This window comes from Salvelinus alpinus, chromosome 21 (assembly GCF_045679555.1).
Source record: "Salvelinus alpinus chromosome 21, SLU_Salpinus.1, whole genome shotgun sequence".
In the NCBI taxonomy this organism is placed as follows: domain Eukaryota; kingdom Metazoa; phylum Chordata; class Actinopteri; order Salmoniformes; family Salmonidae; genus Salvelinus; species Salvelinus alpinus.
The window spans coordinates 17,581,797-17,599,184 of NC_092106.1; the positions used below are offsets into that span (position 1 = coordinate 17,581,797).

The following is a 17,388-nucleotide window of genomic DNA, read 5'->3' on the forward strand; positions in this document are numbered from 1 at the left end:
AGACAAGAAAACGCATTAGTTCCAAGCCATAAACATCTCACAATGACATTGCTCAAAGACTGCCTGCTGTCCTCGGGTTCAGATCCATCACACACATCCATTTCAACTAAAAGAATAGTAATAACTTTACCTTTAAGCACAGATATACCAAGATAGTATATTGTAAGTGTGTTTCTTCTTTCCCCTTTTGACTCTTCTACTAGCAGTGAGCTAACTACAGCTGGAGTGAAGCCAGAGAGTCCAGCGGAGCTAATATCCAGGCTGTGTCCCAAATGTCACCCTATTTCCTATATATTGCGCCACTTTTGACCAGGGTCCATAGGGCTCTGGTCAAAAGTTGTGCACTATGTAGGGAATAGGGTGCGATGTGGGACATAGACCCCAGAGAGGAGCTGCTAGCTGTGAATCTGAACATCTGGCTGCAGTCGCAACGTTCAAGTCTGGATCTGTTTCAAACACTACAGCAGTGATATCTCTGCACACAGGAATCTAGCTATTCTGCCCAGCAGCTGATGTACACACACACACACACACACACACACACACACACACACACACACACACACACACACACACACACACACACACACACACACACACACACACACACACACACACACACACACACACACACACACACACACACACACACACACACACACACACACACATTCCATAAGCACTCCACTCTGTGTAGGGGATAACCATCTGTTCAGGGTACAAAGGGAGGCTTTTCTCAGACTGCTCTTTCCAAACAAGCTGACAACAAAGTTACATCAGTAACTGCATTCCCTACATTTCACAGATAGATACACTAACCCCAACTGTGAGGTCTTGGTACAGCTTAAACACAGTCATGAATGCCTTTGCAACTGTCCTTAAATTCCCTGGAAAATAACTTTGCCTTCTGTATGTATGGAGAGCTTGAAGTATATTGATTAGTATGGTTGATCTGTATGAATGATTATTGATTAGTATGGTTGATCTGTATTGTGTAATGGATGATTATTGATTAGTATGGTTAATCTGTATGGTATAATGGATGATTATTGATTAGTATGGTTGATCTGTATGGTGTAATGGATGATTATTGATTAGTATGATTGATCTGTATGGTGTAATGGAAGATTATTTATTAGTCTGGTTGATCTAAACCCAATATAATCCAGCCTCAAACCATACAGCCTCATACAAATAGGATGACACACACACACACACACACACTCACAATAATACACAGTGTATTCACATGGAGGGAGAGGCACACAGTGACACCAACACACAGTATATTCACATGGAGGGAGAGGAACACAGTGACACCAACACACAGTATATTCACATGGAGGGAGAGGAACACAGTGACACCAACACACAGTATATTCACATGGAGGGAGAGGGACACAGTGACACCAACACACAGTATATTCACATGGAGGGAGAGGAACACAGTGACACCAACACACAGTATATTCACATGGAGGGAGAGGAACACAGTGACACCAACACACAGTATATTCACATGGAGGGAGAGGGACACAGTGACACCAACACACAGTATATTCACATGGAGGAGAGGGACACAGTGACACCAACACACAGTATATTCACATGGAGGGAGAGGAACACAGTGACACCAACACACAGTATATTCACATGGAGGGAGAGGGACACAGTGACACCAACACACAGTATATTCACATGGAGGGAGAGGGACACAGTGACACCAACACACAGTATATCCACATGGAGGGAGAGGGACACAGTGACACCAACACACAGTATATTCACATGGAGGGAGAGGGACACAGTGACACCAACACACAGTATATTCACATGGAGGGAGAGGGACACAGTGACACCAACACACAGTATATTCACATGGAGGGAGAGGGACACAGTGACACCAACACACAGTATATTCACATGGAGGGAGAGGAACACAGTGACACCAACACACAGTATATTCACATGGAGGGAGAGGGACACAGTGACACCAACACACAGTATATTCACATGGAGGGAGAGGGACACAGTGACACCAACACACAGTATATTCACATGGTGGGAGAGGAACACAGTGACACCAACACATAGTATATTCACATGGAGGGAGAGGAACACAGTGACACCAACACACAGTATATTCACATGGAGGGAGAGGAACACAGTGACACCAACACACAGTATATTCACATGGAGGGAGAGGGACACAGTGACACCAACACACAGTATATTCACATGGTGGGAGAGGAACACAGTGACACCAACACACAGTATATTCACATGGAGGGAGAGGAACACAGTGAGACCAACACACAGTATATTCACATGGAGGGAGAGGAACACAGTGACACCAACACACAGTATATTCACATAGAGGGAGAGGAACACAGTGACACCAACACACAGTATATTCACATGGAGGGAGAGGGACACAGTGACACCAACACATAGTATATTCACATGGAGGGAGAGGAACACAGTGACACCAACACACAGTATATTCACATGGAGGGAGAGGAACACAGTGACACCAACACACAGTATATTCACATGGAGGGAGAGGGACACAGTGACACCAACACACAGTATATTCACATGGAGGGAGAGGGACACAGTGACACCAACACACAGTATATTCACATGGAGGGAGAGGAACACAGTGACACCAACACACAGTATATTCACATGGAGGGAGAGGAACACAGTGACACCAACACACAGTATATTCACATGGAGGGAGAGGAACACAGTGACACCAACACACAGTATATTCACATGGAGGGAGAGGAACACAGTGACACCAACACACAGTATATTCACATGGAGGGAGAGGGACACAGTGACACCAACACACAGTATATTCACATGGAGGGAGAGGGACACAGTGACACCAACACACAGTATATTCACATGGAGGGAGAGGGACACAGTGACACCAACACACAGTATATTCACATGGAGGGAGAGGGACACAGTGACACCAACACACAGTATATTCACATGGAGGGAGAGGGACACAGTGACACCAACACATAGTATATTCACATGGAGGGAGAGGAACACAGTGACACCAACACACAGTATATTCACATGGAGGGAGAGGGACACAGTGACACCAACACACAGTATATTCACATGGAGGGAGAGGGACACAGTGACACCAACACACAGTATATTCACATGGAGGTAGAGAAACACAGTGACACCAACACACAGTATATTCACATGGAGGGAGAGGGACACAGTGACACCAACACACAGTATATTCACATGGAGGGAGAGGGACACAGTGACACCAACACACAGTATATTCACATGGAGGGAGAGAAACACAGTGACACCAACACACAGTATATTCACATGGAGGGAGAGGGACACAGTGACACCAACACACAGTATATTCACATGGAGGGAGAGGGACACAGTGACACCAACACACAGTATATTCACATGGAGGTAGAGAAACACAGTGACACCAACACACAGTATATTCACATGGAGGGAGAGGGACACAGTGACACCAACACACAGTATATTCACATGGAGGGAGAGGGACACAGTGACACCAACACACAGTATATTCACATGGAGGGAGAGAAACACAGTGACACCAACACACAGTATATTCACATGGAGGGAGAGGAACACAGTGACACCAACACATAGTATATTCACATGGAGGGAGAGGAACACAGTGACACCAACACACAGTATATTCACATGGAGGGAGAGGAACACAGTGACACCAACACATAGTATATTCACATGGAGGGAGAGGGACACAGTGACACCAACACACAGTATATCCACATGGAGGGAGAGGAACACAGTGACACCAACACACAGTATATTCACATGGAGGGAGAGGGACACAGTGACACCAACACACAGTATATTCACATGGAGGGAGAGGGACACAGTGACACCAACACACAGTATATTCACATGGAGGGAGAGGAACACAGTGACACCAACACACAGTATATTCACATGGAGGGAGAGGGACACAGTGACACCAACACACAGTATATTCACATGGAGGGAGAGGGACACAGTGACACCAACACACAGTATATTCACATGGAGGGAGAGGGACACAGTGACACCAACACACAGTATATTCACATGGAGGGAGAGGGACACAGTGACACCAACACACAGTATATTCACATGGAGGGAGAGGAACACAGTGACACCAACACACAGTATATTCACATGGAGGGAGAGGGACACAGTGACACCAACACACAGTATATTCACATGGAGGGAGAGGGACACAGTGACACCAACACACAGTATATTCACATGGTGGGAGAGGAACACAGTGACACCAACACATAGTATATTCACATGGAGGGAGAGGAACACAGTGACACCAACACACAGTATATTCACATGGAGGGAGAGGAACACAGTGACACCAACACACAATATATTCACATGGAGGGAGAGGAACACAGTGACACCAACACACAGTATATTCACATGGAGGGAGAGGAACACAGTGACACCAACACATAGTATATTCACATGGAGGGAGAGGGACACAGTGACACCAACACACAGTATATCCACATGGAGGGAGAGGAACACAGTGACACCAACACACAGTATATTCACATGGAGGGAGAGGGACACAGTGACACCAACACACAGTATATTCACATGGAGGGAGAGGGACACAGTGACACCAACACACAGTATATTCACATGGAGGGAGAGGGACACAGTGACACCAACACACAGTATATTCACATGGAGGGAGAGGGACACAGTGACACCAACACACAGTATATTCACATGGAGGGAGAGGAACACAGTGACACCAACACATAGTATATTCACATGGAGGGAGAGGGACACAGTGACACCAACACACAGTATATTCACATGGAGGGAGAGGGACACAGTGACACCAACACACAGTATATTCACATGGAGGGAGAGAAACACAGTGACACCAACACACAGTATATTCACATGGAGGGAGAGGGACACAGTGACACCAACACACAGTATATTCACATGGAGGGAGAGGAACACAGTGACACCAACACACAGTATATTCACATGGAGGGAGAGAAACACAGTGACACCAACACACAGTATATTCACGTGGAGGGAGAGGAACACAGTGACACCAACACACAGTATATTCACATGGAGGGAGAGGAACACAGTGACACCAACACACAGTATATTCACATGGAGGGAGAGGAACACAGTGACACCAACACACAGTATATTCACATGGAGGGAGAGGAACACAGTGACACCAACACATGTGTGCAGGGATTTTTTCTGCAATTGAAATCCTTGGGCGGGTCACCTAACGTTGTGTCTTTCAGGTCGCCCAAACAGTGCTTAACATTTTTTACTAATTTTGGGGATTAAAAAAAAGCAGCTCAACAACTAAAAACAGATATAGAGTATGTAGAAAAGATAATGGATCTGTATATCTTTAAATCATTTAATCTTTGAGAACTAACAATCACCAAAATAAAAGCTAGACAGTCAGGGAGAATTGAAAATTCCCAAAACAATGAATTTAGTGGTATTGATTTTGTTATTATGTTTGAGCAAAATAACACAGCATTAGCCATGGCAAATTGCATAGAATGACAGGAAATAAGCTTTAAAACTGCAAACATTTCTCTCAGCTCCATGGAGACATTTATAGAATAGCAGGAAATTGGCTTAAAAATGTAAAAACGTCTCTACACTGGCAAGATGGGGGGCCTCTCAAATGTTCTCTAAAATTCAGCTGTGGTGACAGGCAGACTGCGTTCCTGCCACGACCCCTACCACACCCCTGCCACGTCCAGGATACCGAGATTTACCAGGATTTACCTCCGAAACCCATTCCCTGTTTCTCTGATAACAGAGAAACCAGTAAATTATAGTAAATTATTTCTATGAACAACGTGATGTGGAATGGAACTGTTAAATGATATGTAATGTCTAAATCTATCTTGGATATGGCCTTCTGCTCTACTATCTGCATGATCAATAATCAACGCTCAGGACGTGTGCGTATTTGTAGCCTACCGTAATTACTTCCACAAAAATTTGCCATTTATTCAAAGCGCACACATTCTTTATGCTGAAACTGTACACGCGACCTTGAAATGCACGGTATGAGCTTCATGCTCCTTTCCAATAAATGCAGAGGGTCTTATTCTGGTGACATGATAATCGATGCCTGATTGCCATTTTGACAAATAGTGGTTAAAATGCGATGGAAATATAGTGCATTCGGAAAGTATTCAGACCCCTTCACTTTTTCCACATTTTGTTACGTTATAGCCTTATTCTAAAATGGATTTACTCAGTACTTTCTTTAAGCACCTTTGGCAGCGCTTACAGCCTTGAATGTTCTTGGGTATGATGCTGCAAGCTTGGCACACCTGTATTTGGAGAGTTTCTCCCAATATTCTCTGCAGATCATCTGAAGCTCTGTCAGGTTGGATGGGGAGCGTTGCTGCACAGCTATTTTAAGGTCTCTCCAGAGATGTTAGATCGGGTTCAAGTCCGGGTTCTGGCTGAAGCCACTCCTGCGTTGTCTTGGCTGTGTGCTTAGGGTTGTTGTTCTGTTGGAACCTTTGCCCCAGTCTGAGGTAATGAACCTTCTGGAGCAGGTTTTCATCAAGGATCTCGCTGTACTTTGCGCCGTTCATCTTTCCCTCGATCCTGACTATTCTCCCAGTCCCTGCTGCTGACAAACATCCCCACAGCATGATGGCGCCACCACTATTCTTCATCGTAGGGATGGTGCCGGTTTTCCTCCAGACGTGACGCTTGGCATTCAGGCCAAAGAGTTCAACTTGGTTTTATCAGACCAGATAATCTTGTTTCTCATGGTCTGAGAGTCCTGTAGGTGCCTTTTGCTGAGGAGTGGCTTCCGTCTGGCCACTCTACCATAAAGACCTGATTGGTGGTGCTGCAGAGTTGGTTGTCCTTCTGGAAGGTTCTCCCATCTCCATGGAGGAACTCTGGAGCTCTGTCATAGTGACCATCGGGTTCTTGGTCATCTCCCTGACCAAGGCCATTCTCCTCCAATTGCTCAGTTTGGCCGGGCGGCCAGCTCTGGGAAGTGTCTTGGTGGTTCCAAACTTCTTCCATTTAAGAATGGAAGAAGTGTTCTTGGGGACCTTCAAAGTTGCAGAAGTGTTCCACTGTGTTCTTGGGGACCTTCAATGCTGCAGAAGGTTTTTGGTACACTTCCCCAGACCTGTGCCTCGACACAATCCTGTCTCGGAGCTCTATGGACAATTCCTTTGAATTCATGGCTTGGTTTTTGCTCTGACACGCATTGTCAACTGTGGGACCTTATACAGACAACAAAAACAATACAAATAAAATAACCTTATATAGACAGGTGTGTGCCTTTCCAAATCATGTCCAATCACAGGTGGACTCCAATTAAGTTGTAGAAACATCTCAAGGATGATCAATGGAAACAGGATGCACCTGAACTAAATTTCGAGTCTCATAGCAAAGGGTCTGAATGATTATGTAAATAAGGTATTTCAGTTTTTTATGTTCTGCCTGCGGTTACGGAACCCCTACCTGTCCCAGACCTGCTGTTTTCAACTCTTAATGATCGGCTATGAAAAGCCAACTGAGATTTATTCCTGATTATTATTTGACCATGCTTGTCATTTATGAACATTTTGAAAATCTTGGCTCTCTCTAATTTTCTCCTTCTCTCTTTCTTTCTCTCGGAGGACCTGAGCCCTAGGACCATACGTCGGGACTACCGGCCGTGGTGACTCCTTGCTGTCCCCAGTCCGCCTGGCCTTGCTGCTATTCCAGTTTCAACTGTTCTGCCTGCGGTTATGGAACCCCTACCTGTCCCAGACCTGCTGTTTTCAAATCTTAATGATCGGCTATGAAAAGCCAACTGAGATTTATTCCTGATTATTATTTGACCATGCTTGTCATTTATGAACATTTTGAAAATCTTGGCTCTCTAATTTTCTCCTTCTCTCTTTCTTTCTCTCGGAGGACCTGGGCCCTAGGACCATGCGTCGGGACTGCCGCCCGTGGTGACTCCTTGCTGTCCCCAGTCCACCTGGCCTTGCTGCTATTCCAGTTTCAGCTGTTCTGCCTGCGGTTATGGAACCGCCACCTGTCCCAGACCTGTTGTTTTTCAACTCTTGATGATCGGCTATGAAAAGCCAACTGAAAATTATTCATGATTATTATTTGACCATGCTTGTCACTTATGAACATTTTTGAACATCTTGGCATAGTTCTGTTATAATCTCCACCCGGCACAGCCAGAAGAGGACTGGCCACCCCTCATAGCCTGGTTCCTCTCTAGGTTTCTTCCTAGGTTTTGGCCTTTCTAGGGAGTTTTTCCTAGCCACCGTGCTTCTACACCTGCATTACTAGCTGTTTGGGGTTTTAGGCTGGGTGTCTGTACAGCACTTCGAGATATTAGCTGATGTACGAAGGGCTATATAAAATAAAATTGATTGATTGATTGATTGATGTTTAATACATTTGCAAAAATTTCTAAAAAACGTTTTTTGCTTCGTCATTATGAGAAATTGTGTGTACATTGATAGGGAAAAAATATATTTCATTTATTTTTGAATAAGGCTGTAACTTAACGAAATGTGGAAAAAGTGAAGGGGTCTTTTATGTTAAACATGAAAATTGAACATGAAAATGTTAAGCTGCAATATGGAACTTTTTGGCTGACCCGACAAAATTCACATGGAAATGAAAGCAAGTCTAAGAAGCGGTAGATCTGTTCTATGTGTTATATTTCTATGCTTCCCGCTTTAAGTTTAATTTTTGCATCTGTTACTTTCTGTTTTGTACACCAGCTTCAAACACCTGAAAATACATTATGTTTGGTTATAGAAAATATATTTCATAGCAGTTTGGATGGTACAATGATTCTCTACACTATACTTGCTTGTTTTGTCACATAAACTGAAATTAGTACTGAGTCAAAGTGCAGGGGTATGCGATAATTGAGGTAGATATGTACAGTACATATAGGTAGGGGTAAAGTGACTAGGAAACAGTTAGGTAATAAGCAGTAGCAGCAGCGTATGTCATGAGTCAAAAGTGTTAGTGCAAAAGGGCTCAATGCAGATTGTCCGGGTAGCTATTTCGTTATTATTATTATTGCATCGGTAAAGCTTGCTGTGCGGTAGCAGAGAGATCAGTTTATGACTTGGGTGGCTGGAGTCTTTGACAATTTTTAGGGCCTTCCTCTGACACCTCCTGGTATAGAGGTCCTGGATGGCAAGGAGCTCGGCCCCAATAATGTACTGGGCCATACCCACTATCCTCTGTAGCGCCTTGTGGTTGGATGCCAAGCAGTTGCCATACAAGCGACGATGCAGCCAGTCAAGATGCTCTCAATGGTGCAGCTGTATAACTTTTGAGGATCTGAGGGCCTATACCAAATCTTTTCAGTCTCCTGAGGGGGAAGACGTGTTGTTGTCCCTTCTTCATGACTGTGTTGGTGAGTGTGGACCATGTTAATTCCTTAGTGATGTGGACACCGAGGAACTTGAAGCTCTCGAACAGCTCCACAGGCCCGAGCATGCCCCCTATGTGGAAGGGGGCATGCTCGGCCCTCCTGTTTACTGTAATTCATGATCAGCTCCTTTGTCTTGCTGACGTTGAGGCAAAGGTTGTTGTCCTGGCATCACCCTACCAGTTCACTGACCTCCTCCCTATAAGCTGTCTCATCGTCGTCGGTGATCAAGCCTACCACCGTCGTGTTGTCAACAAACGTATTAATGATGATGTTGGAGTCGTGCACGGCCATGACGATGTGTTGTTGCCTACCCTCACTACCTGGGGGTGGCCTGTCAGGAAGTGCAGGATCCAGTTGCAGAGGGAGGTGTTCAGGTCATGATAATGGAAAATAATCATCTCAGGAGCTTGACTTCTTTATTTAATTTCATTATATAGTCCAATTTTGTGTAGCCAGAGGTCTCACGATTCATTTACTTTATTCTGTGACAAACATTTTAAAACAAGACCTTGACCATTGACTAGAAATTGCTAGAAAGAGTATAGATTTTTAGGCTAACGAATGATAATGAATGCAATAAGAAAATGTTAGCTTTTATGTCAAATATATTCTACGTTAGAAAGGAACATAATGCACGGCCGGTATAGATTCGTGGGCAATGATCAACCACATGGCTATCAATGGTGCTGAATCTTCGCTAGAGCTTATCTGTTTGATTAGCGGAGAATCAGATATGTTCTCTCGAACAAAATCACCACAATAAGATAAGCGGGTTATCATAAACAGCCCAAACTTTCCCAAATTCCCCCGATAGCCAGGTGCAAGGGGAGAGAAAATTACCAAGATGCATATTTCAATCAAAGGTAGGCTAAAATGAATGTAGACTAGTTATAACTATACTAATTATATATAATATAATAACTATATAACTATATATAATAACTATTTAACTAACTATATATAATATTTTACCAGTCAGCCAACAACGCTTCATAGGCCTACATTAAAGCTAGGCTACATCAACAAAATAGTGTGGTGACTGAGAGAACTTTGAGTTATAAAATCAAGAAATCGTTAGATTCATGTGTAGTCTATATTTAGCCATGTATGGTATAATCATGTCTGATTATTTTTCGCTGGTATTATATGCTTTTACTTAGCACTTCCGATTTGAACGGGAATACCGGGAAGCCCAGTAATTTCTTGCAATTTTCTCGGGAAGTAGATTCTCAAGGAAATATTCGATTCTCAAGGAAATATTCAACCCTAGTCTCTACATGTTTTTATTCTGTGAAACAGATCCCACAACTGAGGAACTCAATCTATTGTTTCATTGTATCTGAACTATTTTCCTGGATTTAAGAAACCTACAACATTTTACCTCTACAGCTCATACTAACCCACGGTGAGGACACCAGGACTAACAAATCAGACAGACCTGGAAGTCAGAGAGGAAAACAGACTCAAACTGTCGATATTATTACGCATATTAATTGTTAATTATGGAAATTAAGATACGCAAGATTTTGGAATATATATAGTTTTTAATAGCTATATATAAAGCAAATTGAGGTGAGAGAATTGGAAATGCTTTTACCGGTTGATCTACTTCTGTTCTGTGGGTGGCACCATGTGCTCTTTTCAAAGGATGGGTCCTGGCCTTTTGGGGGGCCTAGGGATCCAGGGGGGCGGGGGTGGTCTGCCGGTCACTGGAATGACAACCCAACTTGGGATGGGGAGGGGCTTTAGCGGGTGGAATAGTGGAGAACTGGAATGACAACCCAACTTGGGATGGGGAGGGGCTTTAGCGGGTGGAATAGTGGAGAACAATTGGAGGGTTACTGTCACACCCTGATCTGTTTCACCTGTCTTTGTGCTTGTCTCCACCCCTCTCCAGGTGTTGCCAATCTTCCCCATTATCCCCAGTGTATTTATACCTGTGTTCTCTGTTTGTCTGTTGCCAGTTCGTTTTGTTTCGTGAAACCTAGCAGCGTTTTTCCCCTTGCTCCTGTCTGTTTTAGTTTTCCCGGTTTTGACCATTCTGCATACCCTGAGCCTGCCTGCCGTTCTGTACCTTGTGCACCCTATCTGCATTACTGACCTCTGCCTGCCCTTGACCTGTCGTTTTGCCTGCCCCTGTACTAGTAATAAACTTTTGTATAGCCAGTTATAATTGTAATGGCATAGCAGATAATAAGAAAAGACAAACAATATTTACCGGGCTTAAAGAGAAGGAATATAATATCTATTGTTGACAGGAAACTTATTCAACAATTTTAGATGAAGTTGTGTGGAAAAATGACTGGGGGGCGAAATATATTTCTCCCATGGGCAAAGAAACTCAAAAGGGGTGATGATATTAATTAACAGTAATTTTGATCCGAATGCGCAAATTGTCCTAACAGATACGCAAAGTAGATGGATGATTTTAAATATGTTATTGGACCATAAACAGATATGGCTCATTAACCTTTACGGACAAAATAATGATGATCCACATTTCTTTGTAAATATTTATTATAAATTATCCACCCTACAAGCAATACAAGACTCTATTATTATGGTGGGAGATTATAATACTGTTTTAAATACCTCAATGGACCGTAAAGGAAATCACACTACAAACTATCACCCTCAAATGTCATGGATGTATTGAAACTAGTGGATATATGGAGGCTTAAATATCCTGACCTAGTGAGATATACATGGCAGAGGCTCAATCAAGCTAGTCGTCTTGACTACTTTCTTATGTCATTCTCGTTGGCACCAAAAGTTTAAAAAGTGTTGATAGGGGACAGAATGTGGTCGGACCATCAGATAATTAGCATATACATTACTCTTACTGAATTTCCACGTTGGAGAGGATATTGGAAATTTAATCAAAGCCTATTGGATGATAACTTGTTTTTATCTAGGACAGAGGAATTTATAAGTGAATTCTTCCGACATAACATAGGTACAACAGATCCCCTTATTGTATGGGACACTTTTAAATGTGCCTTTAGAGGCCATGAAATGCAGTACTCAGCTCTAAAACAAACGCAATTTAGGTCAAAAGAGTCCATATTAACAAAGGAAATAGAAGGTCTAACAGAACAGATGGATAGCAATAAAAACTGTACCAGATTAAATGAGAGGAAATACAAAAAGAAATGGAGGAACTCATTCAAGAAAGATCAAGTGTAATATATTATAAAAGTAAAGCAAACTGTATGGAATATTGGGAAAAATTCACAATTTAAAAAAATCTTCAACATAGAAATACTACCAAAAAGAATTTACTGAAACTTGTTACAAATGACGGAGTCAACCATGATTCATCAAATTATATTTTGAAAGAGGAAGCAAAGTACTTTAAGCATATGTTTTCATTTCAGTCTCCTACATCTTCTCTAACCGAAGCTCATTGTATGTATTTTTTTTCTATTAATAATGTAAAATTAACATCTGTGAAGAAAGACTCATGTGAAGGCGAAATTACAGAGGAGGAACTTCTTGATGCATTTAAAGCCTTTAAGTCTGTGAAAACTCCAAGGGCTGGATGGCATATCAGTTGAGGTATACCAAACTTTTTTGGGGTATACTTGTCAGGTTTTGGCCAGGACTATTCTGGTTTTGGTCACTAGATGCCCCCATTGCGCCTTTTTGAACCTTTTGTTTTTTCCCTTGTTCTAGTTATTGTATGCACCTGTGCCTTATTTCCTTGTAGGTATTTAAACCCTTAGTGTTCCTCAGTTCTTTGCTCTGTGTTTGTATGTTAGCACCCAGCCCCAGCCATGCTGTGAACTTATATTTCTCTAGTTGGATTTTCCTGAGGTACTCTGGTTTTGTTCTTGTTTATTTTTGATTAGTCATTTGAGGTTAGTTTTTTCCCTGCTGTTCTTACCACTTTGTGGATTTTCATTGTATTTTGGAGGATATTCATTTTTTTCTCTTGGCTTTACTTTTGACGTTGTGGATTTATATTTTTTGCCTGAAGATCTTTTACCTTGATTAAACCACCGTCTCTAGTACTGCTGTGTCTGCCTCATATTCTGGGTTCTGCCGACTATTAGTGACTGTTTCTCACACCGGGTCCTGACAATACTCAGAGGACCATTATTAGCATGTTTTAACCACTCCTATGTAAATGGTAGATTATCAGAAACTCAACAAGAAGGTCTGATTTTGTTATTACTGAAACAGGATACAAGTGGTAAATATAAAGATCCAGTCCATTAATTAAAAAAATTGGAGGCCCCTTACACTTCAGTGTGTGATGGGAAAATTTTACAAAAAAAATGTATAGCACATAGAATTAAAATGGTATTGTCGGATATTATTAATTCTAATCAGACAGGTTTTTCACATGGACGATACATTGGAGATAATATAACACAAGTACTGAAAACAATAGAACACTATGAAAAACTGGGAAACCAGGCCTGCTATTCATAGCTCTATGAAAAACTGGGAAACCAGGCCTGCTATTCATAGCTGACTTTGAAAAGGCTTTTGATAAAGTGCGACGAGTTTATATATAAATGCCTGGAACATTTCAATTTTGGAGAATATTTTATTAAATGGGTTAAAGTCATGTATAGTAACCCTAGGTGTAAAATAATAAATAATGGCTACATCTCAGAAAGTTCTAAATTGTCAAGAGGGGTAAAACAAGGTTGTCCACTATCGGCATATCTATTTATTATGGCCATCGAAATGTTAGCTATTTAAATCAGATCCAACAATAATATCAAGGGGTCCCAGAACAACAGCAAAGGACCTTGTGAAGATGCTGGAGGAAACAGGTACAAAAGTATCTATATCCACAGTAAAACGAGTCCTATATTGACACAAACCTGATATGCCGCTCGGCAAGGAAGAAGCCACTGCTCCAAAACCGCCATAAAAAAGCCAGACTACGGTTTGCAACTGCACGTGGGGACAAAGATCGTACTTTTTGGAGAAATGTCCTCTGGTCTATATATATATTTGCAAAAAGATATATGAGGGATTGGAAGTGATGCAAACAATTACATTGATGGAAGCTACAATCTATCTGCAATAAATAATAATAATTTTAAAAAAAATCATTAAAAAAACTGCCTCAAAGGGCTATGAAAACAGAAAACAAACAGACAGAGAATGGAACCCTATTCCCTTTATAGTGCATTACTTTTGACCCGGGCCGATATGGATAGGGATTGGTCAAAAGTTGTGCACTATATAGGGAATAGGGTGCCATTTGAGATGCAAGTAGTCTTACCTGTTAGGTGGAGAATAGTCATGTTTGTTGTCTAAACAGACAAACTGAGATCATCGCAACAAAACACTGGAGAGAGACAGTCGTAGTGGAAGTTCTCTTAAGACACAAGAGAGAGCAGGAGAGAGAGTGAGGGACTAGGAGATTCTCTCAGAAGAGACAGAGGAGCGAGAGTAAAAGAGAGAGAAAAGAAAGAAAAGTGAGAGAGTAGAAGAGAAAGAGAAAAGAGAGAGTAGAAGAGAGAGAGAAAAGAGAGAGAGTAGAAGAGTCTCCTGTCAGAAGTGCAGCCACTGTGTTTCCAGTCAGCATGTCAAGCAGGTCTTCCTCTGCAGGGCAATACTGTCATCTCAACTATCCCTCTATCTGTCCTCCCTCAGGGGCTGGTGGAGGTTAGCGCTGGCTACCTCTATGCATGCTGCTAGCGCTCTGACTAAGCCATTCAGAATATGCGTAAGGGCATGGAGTGTGAGAGTGAGTGTGTGTATTTGTGTGGGAGGTGGAAAGGGGAGGAGAGAAGAGATACTGTAGGAGAGAGAAAGATGAAGTGGGCGTGAGAAAGGGAGTAAGGGAGAGAGAGGAGCAGTATTCGGTATTTGGCACCGTAAGAGAGCAAGGTAATATGTGGTTCCAACTAACACAACATGTTCGGATGTGAAGACAGAGTGACCTCATGGCTGTATTGTCACTGGACTCAGAGTGTGTGTGTTGTGTGTACGTGTGTGTGTTATCCTATCTGGACGCAACAGCATGGCAGTCATTCCTGAGGCGCAGTAGAGCAGATTACTACTGAGGAGGAGCGACACCATGCCTTGATATCCTGCTGTAGCTGGTTAAAATACAAAGACACAGATAGCACAAATAAGGAATTCCAAAGGATCCTCTCAGGGTCAAAGATATGCTGCTATGTTGTAGGGAAAAGTGTCAAACCGAGATATAATAAGGTATGTTAAGTATTTGCCATAATGATAGTGCCTTGTTTGTCCCCCCCAAAAATTGTTAAAATGTGAAGTTAGTCATAACTAATCTACTTTAGTTCTACCATATACTGTCCATTACTGAATGACAGACAGGAGTCATTGATGGCAGCTCTGCACGACATCAGACTAGCAAAGGAAGGAGTCTGAACTAACCTGAGAGAGAGAGAGAGAGAGAGAGAGAGAGAGAGAGAGAGAGAGAGAGAGAGAGAGAGAGAGAGAGAGAGAGAGAGAGAGAGAGAGAGAGAGAGAGAGGGAGAGCAGCTTCATTCATTCATACCCTCTCCTCACCCCCTCTTCTCACCACTCCTCACCCCCTCTCCCTGATCTTCCTAACCCATCCTCCTCCCCCATCATCTCTCCTCCTCTCTCTCGAAGCCATAATCACAAATCAGCCCCTGCTGCACTCTGACCTCCTCCCAGTCTTACTCTCATTCATAAAAAACTCTGCTATCCACCCATGGCTATCTTTCTCTGTCAACAATAGTTTCCAGACATCTTCTTTGAAAGCTGTTTTATGCTGTTGTCACGGCACTCCGTACATCTAATTTAAGGTGTTTATGAGCAACCAGCCCTGCCTTAATATACTAGTACATCTAAACATCAGAGAACAGTCATAAACACAGGAAACACTACTGTTACTGTATGCTTGCACAGTATTGTCATATCTAAATTAAATGTGCCATAGTAGTAAGGAAAAAAGACACTTAGAAAAAAGGGTTCCAAAAGGGTTGACAGCCCATAGGGGAACACTTTTTGATTCCAGGTAGAACCGTTTTGAGTTCCATGTAGAATCCTCTGTAGAAAGGGTTCTACATGGAACCCAAAAGGGTTCTACCTGCAACCAAAAAGGGTTTGTCAAAAGGTTCTCCTATGGGGACAGCCGAGGAACCCTTTAAGGTTCTAGATAGCACCTTTTTTCCTAAGAGTACATAGTAAAGGTTAAGATGTTTTCATTGGGTAAAATAGTTCAAAAAAAGTATTCAGACCTCTTGACTTTTACCAAATTCTGTTACGTTATAGTCTTACTCTAAAATGGATTAAATAAATAAAAAATCTCAGCAATCTACACACAATACCCCATAATGACAAAGTGAATGTATTCTAAATAAAAAAACAGAAATACCTTATTTACAATAGTATTCAGACCTTTTGCTATGAGACTCGAAATTGACCTCAGGTGCATTGTCCGTAGAGCTCCAAGACAGGATTGTGTCGAGAGACAGGATGCAGGATGCAGGATGCAAAACATTTATGCAGCATTGAAGGTCCCCAAGAACACAGTGGCCTCCATCATTCTTAAATGGAAGAAGTTTGAAACCACCAAGACTCTTCCTAGAGCTGGCCGCCCGTCCAAATTGAGGAATCGGGGGAGAAGGGCCTTGGTCAGGGAGGTGACCAAGAACCCGATGGTCACTCTGACAGAGCACTATAGTTCCTCTGTGGAGATGGGAGAACCTTCCAGAAGGACAACCATCTCTGCAGCATTCCACTAATCAGGCCTTTATGGTAGAGTGGCCAGACGGAAGCCCCTCCTCAGTAAAAGGCACATGGCAGCCCGCTTGGAGTTTGCCAAATGGCACCTAAAGACTCTCAGACCATGAGAAACAAGATTCTCTGGTCTGATGAAACCAAGATTGAACTCTTTGGCCTGAATGCCAAGC

At 42.6% G+C, this 17,388-nt stretch overlaps 1 protein-coding gene across 3 annotated transcripts in view; it reads right to left on the reverse strand.

Moving 5' to 3' along the window:
- LOC139547936 (stAR-related lipid transfer protein 13-like) overlaps positions 1 to 17,388 on the reverse strand; it is a 135,079-nt gene that overhangs the window by 83,865 nt on the left and 33,826 nt on the right. The window contains exon 1 of one of the 3 annotated variants that reach the window (XM_071357143.1): positions 14,754 to 15,160. The exons of 1 other annotated variant lie outside the window; for it this stretch is intronic. The gene's annotated coding sequence lies outside the window, so the exon portion shown is untranslated. Of the gene's footprint in view, positions 1 to 130; positions 288 to 14,753; positions 15,161 to 17,388 lie in introns of those variants that run through there. One more of the 3 variants, XM_071357144.1, reaches the window with a different exon arrangement.